The sequence below is a fragment of the Lolium rigidum genome, chromosome 3 (assembly GCF_022539505.1).
Source record: "Lolium rigidum isolate FL_2022 chromosome 3, APGP_CSIRO_Lrig_0.1, whole genome shotgun sequence".
In the NCBI taxonomy this organism is placed as follows: Eukaryota; Viridiplantae; Streptophyta; class Magnoliopsida; order Poales; family Poaceae; genus Lolium; species Lolium rigidum.
The window spans coordinates 290,201,752-290,209,229 of NC_061510.1; the positions used below are offsets into that span (position 1 = coordinate 290,201,752).

Below are 7,478 nucleotides of genomic sequence, written 5' to 3' on the forward strand. Positions count from 1 at the left end.
TATTGAACAAATAGTAGTATTTAATTCATTTTCCAAATAATCAAGGGAATAGCCAAGTGTTGCATTCCTCCATTCAACCGTGGAGTATATGCCATAATACAATGGTGCATAATTCCATGCTCTTTAAATAAGATTAATATAAATATTCCTGAAGTATACTTCCCCCACCAATCAGTGCACACACTTTTAAATCCTTTGATGGACTGATTTTCCACTTCGGTATAAGATGTTCATAGTAAACCAAAGACATTCCGACTTGTATTGTAAATAAAAGATATAAATAACCATATCAAGTGCAATCATGAAGTAATGAAATGAAATATATAATTTGACCTTTATTGGAAGTATCCAAAAATAACATAATGATGTTGATGCAGTACCATAACCCTCCCAGTAAAGTTTAGAATTCCAGAACTAATATGCCACTTAATTCCGTTCCTTGATATGTGACCAAGTCGTAAGATAAAATGATTAAACCTCTAGTGGGAGTGTGGAAACGATATATACTATAAATGCCGCAATGAAAGAATAGAATCCATAATTGATAGTCCTCCCACTTAATGAAGTATAGAATTCCGCAATTAAAGAGCCGCTTAATTCTTTTCTTGGTATGCAACCAAGTTGTAGATATCGTCAATAAGGAAATTCCAAGCATGTGTCTTAGTATTCCTCCGTATGGAGTTATCTTCAACAAATAAAGCAATTTGTGTTCCCAGCGTCAAGTGAGGAGCAAATTTGCTTCTCCTAGGAGTGCTTTCCATGTGCAACATCTGCAGCATGTTTGGTGCCTTCTCTTTTTTCCTTAGATAGTGTACACCAGCCATAGTAATAAACAAAAAAAAATTAAGATTATTCCGGCAAATGTGTAGAGTGGCGAGTTCCGGAATACACCAAATTCCGGTGTACCTCCGTCGAGTGCAGCTGACGGGCGACGATTGCCATTCTAATCTAATCTTTGAAATCTTTGCCTTTAAATTACTAGATGACCCGGTGCGCCCCGGCGCACAGGCAAATGCAAGACAGTACTATAACCATATGTTTCATGGTGCTAATATCTGTTTATCTGTCCAAAAGTTCAGTAGGTCTTTGAGAGCCCATAAACCTATATAGGCAATCTTTTTTAAGAATGTAAGTTTTACTCGGCTGATATCTGTTTGGTTGTCCAAGAATTCACTATGTTTTTGAGAAAATAGAACATACATACTAACTAAAAAAAAGTAGACATACATGCCATAGATGACCGGTTGTGCATCGGCGCAAATGGCAAAAGCAAGACATTACTCAAGGTATGTGATTACATTATGGCTATTGAGGCATTTAGACTTAGTGAAATAATTGCTTGTGTTAATTACGCAATATTGTCCCACGCTTCTTTATATATGTCCATGGATTACAATATGGCCCACTACGCATACTCATGGTGACCATGGTAAATTTCATAAACACAACCATATACTTGGATGAAATATGTAAAGAATGTGTCATTTCCCATATTCTATAGGAAAGATGTGTTCAATGTACAGAAAGACATAAAACTGCATTGTATTTAATTCATAAATGCAATATCAATATCAGTCTCTCGACAGTTAACCATATATAAGTTGGATACTCTTTTATAGGCACTAAAACATCTGCACAATATCTGTAGAGATATATGTATCATCCCTTGAATTCAGCACAAGTTATCTGCAATAGGAAAAAACATTTTCACTAAGCCAAAAAGAGAAAAAAGGATGAGACCTTATATACTTTCACAACAGTAATTTGGGATCGGCAGTTCAACAATTGTTGGCACTACTGCATCGTTTTGAGCCCAATCTTGTTTGCGGACTCGCGGCTTGTAGCTACAGAGCGCTATACTTAGCGCGGGATAGTGCGACATGCCGCATTATCCCGCACCATCCCGCGTACCTACAATTGTAAGTAGCTTGCTGGCTGATCGATCGGCAATCGCGGGCGTCAGTGCTGACCGCAGCTTGCGCTGCTGTCTGTGGTTAGTTTGAACAAGAAAATGGCCCCTTCGTTTGCCAGCTCATACATTTACAATATTTAGGTAACTATAAGTTTTTAGACCAGAGGGAGGGACCTGGACCTTGGACCTGAACCTGAACCAATACCACACAGCTTGCTTCTAAGTTCAGTCGCTACAACATGACAACACCATGATTGCTACTTAATTAGTGGTCTGATCTCCTTTCCCGACATCCTCTCCAACCGCTGAAGCCAGATCCGGCCTACCTTCGTCGCCCTATTCCCACCCCTGTTTGTCATGTAGGAGTTGGGGCTGCCGACGCCATCGTGCCGCCATCCCCAAAGCTTCCGTACTCCTCCCTAAGCTTGTGTCAGTGGCCTCCATGGCCACGCTGTCGTCCGTCTCCTCTCTGGCCGCTCTCGCCTCCTTCAGGTCGGAGCCTACCCCGTTAATGGGTGGCTCATGGTGGTGCGCTTTAAGGGCACCGCTCCAGCAAAGCCACCCCACAACCCCCGCTTCCTTCACCAACTCGTCGCGTCCGTGGCCCAATCCTCGAGTTTGCCCCAGGTGCCCTTTCCGAGCCCTTGCATGCTAGGATGAGCTTCCTTCCGAGCATTGGATATCATTCTGGGAAGTTGATCTTTAGGGTCATTAGGAAGTTATCCATTCCTGTAAAATTAAGAGATATGAGTTGTATTAGTTTACATGATGTGCCACACTTAAAATGTGAAGATAAACATGACATTTCACAACAAGCAGCATGAATTATCGCTTAATAATTGATAGTCTTGAAAATACATTAGGCCTCATCCCAACACACAAGGCGCATCCAAAACGAAGCGGTCGACCCAGCGGAGTTTCGCGGGTGTATTTTGCGGGGCGGCCCAGCGGGGTAGCGGGATATCCCGCCCCGCTTGCAACCTGACTCATCCTGCAATTTCACAAGCATTGTTCAATCCATTAAATGGCCTCAAATATTATTATATTGCACTTGTAGTATTGCAACAAAGCCAATTCAACTCATGTGGTCAATTCAAATAGCATAAAAAATCCTCATCTTAAGTGTATGTGCTGAAATAATATGCTTCTCTTAAAACTCGTGAATTGCAAGTTGCACCATATTCAAATTTTATTATTGCTTTCTACGGATCATCTTGAAGAAGCCCTTCTTAGTAGCCATTTTAGAACACAAAAATATATACATGTCTAGAAAAAATGCATTTAACCTTTTTTCCTTTTAACGCTATTAAGAAATTTCTCTACATCATAAATTGGGAAGGGAGAGAAAACATAAATGTCAGTTAGTCCATCTGACATTACAACAGTTTGAACAAAACATAAATGTCAATGAGTCCATCTGTACACTGACCTTTATCTCAGGGAAAACACATGCGTCTCCATAAATCTACTTTGAGTGACGTAGACAATAAGGCATGCATCATTGGAAATACTGAGGGATGTAGACACACCTGAGGTGCTTGCATATCACAGTAGTAGTGCCACTCAGACCACGCGGAGACGGGCAGGCACAGTCGACCAGAACCACCGTCCTCGCCTCCACCACCTAGCCCCCTTCCTCCTTCATCGTTAGTCGTCACCACCATGAGGACCCTATCTCCACGTACATGCACAGATGCGCAACGAGCGTAGTCAGCTCCAAGTTAAGCAAATTTGACGGTTAACCTAATTGATCGTGTTAATTTCAGTTAAGCAAAGCACCTACTTTTTAAGTATGATGACTGACCTTGTTTTGTTGTCGCTCCAAGTTTATATGGCAGGAGCTCTGTTGTTTAAACTGTTTCCAAAATGGAAGTAATTATCATGTGCTAATGGGCCATGCGCCAGAGGTTACTAATTTCAAATAAAAAAAATCTACCAGGAAACAAAGAGAATCAAATGGATATGGAAAAAATGTACAGAGAGACTGACTACCAAAGGTGAGGAAACATTTACATAGGTTAAATCATGACTTCAAATAGATTAGAGCAGTTTTCTTCTAGTTCAAAATCGACATGAACGAACAAATGAACGGATTCCTTTAGATTGGAGTCTCTATTTGTAGGTCACGATCAGGTCCGTATCAAAGCAAAGGTGCCTGGAAATTAACCCACATTCTTAGAAGCAGGGATCCTAGCCTAGGCCCTGAACTGAAACCTCACATGAGCCAGCTTCATTCATATGTATAGCCCTGCCTAGCCACAATATTACCAAGCTCAGCCAAACAATTATGAACAATACGGTTACAAAGTAGAATATAAAAATAGGGTGGTCACAGATCAAATCTGGTGCTATAGTATTGTATAAAAACAAACCTCGATGGGAATGTCCTGCATAGATCGTGCAATCCAAGAGGAGGAGAGATGCAAACCAACTTGGGTCTTCCACTTGTTGAAGATGACTCGAATCCATCAAGCAACATCCACTTGAGACCATATTATTGTTGATGCCCAAAATTTGACAAGTGAACCAATGACTACTCATCTCCCACCTGATTTGAGGTTTCAATAACAAAAAAAAAGAGACACGTTTTAAGCTTCATGTGAGAAGAATCCTTGAAAAAATGTCAGACTTGCCACATGATGCTAAGATAATAGATCAAGACCATCACAATGCTAAAGAGTTGCAAAAACAACTTATTTAAGTATGTTGGAACAAAACCTTTCACACAGGTGTTCAACATGACAGTTGTTGATTAACAGTTTTCTCAAACTACATATGCACGAGAATTAATTACAAAAATACAATATCATGAAGAATTGCGCATGTAAAAAATAGGAAAATGACTCGATTGAAAGGTTATTCTACTTCAAATAAAATCAATTGTTATGGTGAAACTTCTGAAGCAATAGATCAGTAGAATATTCTTGATCAAGTTCAAGGGATGCAGGTCAATATCAACACCAGTCACACAACAAATCCGTAAGATATTAGGGCACAAAATAACATTGATTTATTGTTCATGGTACTAATGGACAACCAATTAGGCACGCCATTCTCAGCTCCGGGCCTTGCAGAATGCGTGGACTATGCTTGTGTAGGGGACGCAGTGTCACTGCCACGGAAATAATAATTGTAAGCAACAAAAGAAGAAATGGAAGAAAGCTAATATTTCAACATCATGGAATACGAATGAAGGGCAAGTTCCTGCGCACCAAGATATATCTCCAAAAGTCTACACCACGAATAATCAACAGTAAGCACCTATGACATCACGTATTACTAACATTTAAGGCGACGATCCATGTGTGAAAATAGAATACACATTTCAGATCTTACTTGAGATGAAGCGTTTTTGAGCACACGCATCACCATTGTTGCCAGAAAGCCAGTCAAGAGAAGTACCTTTACACATGAGTTAATTATGAAATACCGATGAAAGGCAAGTGACCAAGAGGGGCACAAGCTCGGCGAAAAGCGAGTCCTTCAGCCTTCTGAACATGATCTCCAAAGCTTGTATACTCAACAGAAGCAGTCTGAAAAGAGACATATCCAAATAGTTGTTACTTAGCTCTGGCCCTTGCTAAGAAAACAGACATACATTTACAATAGTTTAGATTCGGTCATCAACTCGGATATAGAACACTTGAACTATTAGTTAATGTGACGAAAAACACTGAGATGAGCTTGTGTCATCAACGGTGTACACACAAACAGCATGACTCAAAGTACCTAATCATGTGGCTTTCCTGACGGAAAATTCTCATGAATAAATTCAGCAACCCGAGGATCCTCAAAAGGAACATGCAACAATGAGAAGGCAGAAACACAGAAAGCAAATAAATGCTGCAAAAGAAAAAGTCCTGATTGGTTTTGTGCCTAAAAGAAGCCAATGAAAACCAAGCCAAATTCCGCATATCAAATTGGCAACTCAAATATTTGCTCTTTTAGTCTCCAAATATGAACCGGGGGAAAAATAGAACATATCCTTGACAAAATTTTGGCATCGAGCTAAATAGTAACAAAAGAAATTAAGCACATATACTTTAAGAAGGCTGGCAAACTCTCAAGGGCATCAACACAAGCTGCCATGTTCTTTGGCAGATATGTCCTTTTTCATCAACATATGCTTAATTTATCTTTTTGCCCAAAGACCTGCAATGGACAGAACAAAGAGATAAAATCATTGAAGATAAATCAATTATTATCATCCTCCCATACATCCAGGAAAAGCAGAGAAAGTCAATTATTATCCGCAAAGTTGGTCGATGCCATCCCGCTAGGAACTGAAAACACTAATAAATATCAGAATGTTAAAATCAGCAGCAAGGTCCCCAAAAATAAATGATCAGCAGGATTGTATTATTGTACCTGTGAGGCGTCGCAATTCTCACCAACACTATCAGAAACACCATTGTTTCAATGCCTTGGTTCCGAACGGGTCTCACCATTAAAAAACTGCGCTTGACCACCATAAACAAACCTGGAGGTAATAGGATTTAATTGTCAGACGTATCTTTGATAGTAGTGGGCAGTGGGCACCCTAGATTAAAGTAAATATTGGAAAAAAATGATCAAATCCTATTGCACAAAGCCTAGAAACACATAGAAATGCATAAAATTGGTAAATACATATACTGAGAGTTCAAGCCACGAGAGATACCGTCACATCACATGGATATAAAAAATAGCTAATTCAATATTCCCTGGAACTATTTTTAGACAACATCCACTAACAATGTGTGTGATTAACAACTAAATGGTACAATACAATGTTAATCTACTAAATAGAAGTAGAGACTGTTAATAAGTAAATATGGTTCAGGTACAACCTGCATGCCCTCGTCAGTACCAGCTTTGTTGGCTTCTGTCTCGAGATCCATCGATCATCGCACTAATGATGCCTCCACAACATCCTGTGCCGCAAAATTTAATGCATTATTTTCAATTTTGATGACAGGGAATAGAAACGCGGCATCAATATAGGAATCTCCTAACTATCTGTGCAGCCAAAAGCATGGAGCGTCTCAGACACTGGCCGGCAAAATAACAAGGATAAATTTCTGTATGGCAAAATAATAAGGATAAATTTCTGCATACAGGCACATGAGCCCAAAAAACTCTAGCTTATACATAATGCTTGAAAAAACAAATGCAAGTGCGGGCTTCAGGAAATATACCTCTTGGTCCTCTTGATTAGGCTCTCTAGTCTTCGTACGCTGGCTCAATTTTTAACAATTGAGGTAACAGACAATACCAATTTTTCAGGTCGGGCTTCTTATCGGGATAGGTAAAATACCTTGGTTGGATACCAGATTCTATAAGGCCGTGAGCATGTCCTTTATCCTTTTCCTTCTCTGCATACAGAAGAAAAACCCATTAATCATCTGAACCACCTGCATCAAGCACCAGCACGAACCGAAACTTTACAAAGAGGAAAAGTTCATAGAGAAATCCTCTTGTTTGGACATTTAACTTCTTTTAAGAATGCTTGGGTGCTTCATTTCGCATTGTGATGATAAAGATAAATAAAAGGCGAAGAAAGATTCTATAAGAAAAACCGACAACA

General features: G+C 39.7%; 1 long non-coding RNA gene across 7 annotated transcripts; it reads right to left on the minus strand.

The window, feature by feature from the left end:
- Positions 1 to 2,492: 2,492 nt before the first annotated feature.
- Positions 2,493 to 5,889, minus strand: LOC124703538. Of its 7 annotated transcripts, none has more exons than XR_007003149.1 (6): positions 5,642 to 5,889; positions 4,950 to 5,445; positions 4,285 to 4,460; positions 3,442 to 4,164; positions 2,771 to 2,903; positions 2,493 to 2,641 (listed from the first exon to the last, which is right to left on the minus strand). It is a non-coding gene; the product is annotated as an uncharacterized LOC124703538 (long non-coding RNA). The 7 variants fall into 7 exon arrangements; XR_007003150.1 differs by lacking the exon at positions 5,642 to 5,889 and having other exon boundaries at positions 4,950 to 5,024; positions 5,125 to 5,533; XR_007003151.1 differs by lacking the exon at positions 5,642 to 5,889 and having other exon boundaries at positions 3,442 to 3,767; positions 4,084 to 4,164; positions 4,950 to 5,533.
- Positions 5,890 to 7,478: the final 1,589 nt, after the last annotated feature.